This window comes from Anarhichas minor, unplaced genomic scaffold (assembly GCF_050575085.1).
Source record: "Anarhichas minor isolate MPS153535 unplaced genomic scaffold, ASM5057508v1 ptg000062l, whole genome shotgun sequence".
NCBI lineage: Eukaryota > Metazoa > Chordata > Actinopteri > Perciformes > Anarhichadidae > Anarhichas > Anarhichas minor.
The window spans coordinates 3,952,501-3,955,244 of record NW_027466508.1 but is presented as its reverse complement, the minus strand read 5'-3'; positions in this window follow the sequence as shown (position 1 = coordinate 3,955,244).

Sequence of the window (2,744 nt, the reverse complement as noted above, 5' to 3'; positions counted from 1 at the left end):
TCGTCCTCCTGCTGTGCATGAGCTCACCACCGTCTCCTGGCTGACTCGTCTTGGTTGGTTCCAGCGACAACGGCTCCCACTCTGCATGTAAAGTACGGAGAATTATTCCATCTGAAATCTAGAGGACGACCAGTGACGACTCACTGAAAATACTCTGTATGCAGGAGATGCCCCTGATTCCACTGAGCTCATCGGTGAGTCTCCCACAACACATTGTTATGGCTGACACCGTGTTTAGTACACAATGTGCAACACATACTAGGAGGACGTGATGTGACAGAAAGTTACTTTCAAGAAGACGCAACAAAATGTGTTGTTCAATGCATTACATGTTGCTACATGTGCAGCTCAAATTAAGGTAAAACGAGTTTTTAGCGCCGCTAGCAGTTAGGCTTTCATGAAGGGAAATACTACTTGTTAAGTCCACCACTTTGGTTTAACTGAAATATCTCAACAAGTGTTGGATTCATTGGCATTTTGTAAAGACATTCATGGTGCACAGATGATAGACCTCTATTATTGTGGTGTTCCCCTGACTTTCCCTCTAGGGCCACCATGAGGTTGACATTTGTGGTTGAATAAAATGGCTTGAAATAATCGGATGGATTGCTGTGACATCAGGTGAATCAGGTCACAATCCTTTGGTCAAACAAACACTACATTCTCATCAGCCTCAGCTGTTCCTCCTGTTTACTGCTACTTACAAATAGTTCAGATGTATTGAAGAAGGGTTGTATGAGGTACTAATCCATAGTCAGTGTATTACCTGCAGTAGATGAAGCCTGCAGTTTGGAGAAATAGACAGGAGGACAGCACAGGGGCAAGGCAATGTCAACGCATTTTAGCCACCTAAAAGATAGGCCCGTCTAAAAAACATCTATATCACTTTATGTCGACGCTGTATTTAGTTAGTGTTAGCATGCTAACACGTTAACGTAAGATGGCGAACATTGTAAACATAGCTGCTAACCATCAGCATGTTATCACTGTGAGCATGTTAACATGCTGACTTTAGCATTTAGCTCACCACTGTGCTTTAAGGCCAGTGACATTTTCAATATGCAAGTAAAAAGTCTGCCGTCATGGAGAGGGACAAGACACAGCGATTGTTTGAATATGTGGATAATGCATATTCTCCACACAATGCATTTGAACAAGGAAAGCGACAGAAGTAGTTTAGTAAAGAAGAAAAAGCGCTTAAGAGACAAGTTCAAACCCTGCTTACTTTTTCCCCTCCACACATCTGGTCAATCGCTGTGTAAAAGTGAAATTGTTGGACGCAATATGATCGTGATTATGATTTTGAATATCAATCTTTAAACAAAGACTTGTATATAAGTTCATAAATGCCTTTGTCTCCATGTATAAAGGAAAATGTGATTGATGTGAAGGACATCATTCAGACAAGAAAGGCAAAGTTTCTACTTTTCCTCTTTGTGCAAAATATAAATACTAATGTTCAGCATGAACTTACCAGTGTTCCCAAAAGAGCGACACTATAAGTAGCATCCCATACGTGGGAGTCTCCTCCATGGCAACTTGCCTTCACCAGGCCTCAATTAGCTGAGTGGCAGGACACATGGGAGCCCTTACCCATCTCGAGAGAGAGGGCTCCTGAGACCAGAGCAGAGGGAAGTCAGCACAGCAGACTGGTTCTGTGCAGTCAAGCCCATTATGGTTGGTCTGAGGAGTAACAAATACACACAGTGCCTTTTCCCTGAGTGGACATGTGGAGACAAATATTATGAAGGGTGGAATTAGATGTAGCTTTCTCCTTAACTCTTGATCCTGCTCCCAGGGCTCTTCAGCTATAAGTGTGTAATGTCTATAATGATGAATACTTAACACAGTCTGTGTTGTGTGGGGGTTCATTATTTCATCGTTTGAATTCTACAATGCCGATGTTAGACATGACAAAGCTATTAGCATTTTAAAGATACCCACAGTACATTTTGGTGTGAAAGGCTGAATGATATAAAACTGCACATAGTATCTAATTTGACTTTGAACTATAATCTTCAAACTATGCACATAACCCTGCCATATTTTCACCTTTGAGTTGATACTGTATGGTGAACTCAAAGCTCTGTTTTGGTGAAAAATATCTGACTCTTTAGCTGCTTAATGCTCCTCTTTGTTCACAAGCTAGTTGCTAACGCGCTAACTCTATTGTTTGGTTCTGAGGAAGTGTACAGGTAATGTTTTTAAAGCTTTTTGACTGAAAATGGAAAACTGGAAACAAATTTGACGAGAATAAACCAAAATAGTAAAATTGTGGACCATCAAACCAAAACAATGAGCTGAACCATTCCCTTCAGCTCTGTATAGTCCTGTGATAATAATCTGGTTTGTCACTACCATCAATCGTTAATACAAGAATATGGATTACTGCAGCTTTAATTTAGCTATTTTGTATTTCTGGCCGCTTTGGACAGAAATTAGACCATTTGGGCGTCAAACTGGGAAACAAGATTCCAAGGGAGGATTTCTGTCATGCCTTGTCTGTCCAAAGCTCATCAAACTTTAGGTTTTGTAACTTTCTAGGAATCTACCGTTTTTTAATTATGCATGAAACATGCAAGTTAATCTATTTAATAGAATTGTGTCAAAACGTGTCTTTTTAAGCTGATATCCAGAGGTTACCATTCACTGTCTGCAGCTGAACTGATGCCAATATGAAATTGTAACTCAGATCCAAAACAAGTTGACCGCTCATTTGTGTCCCAGACTGACTGGAAGAAGAA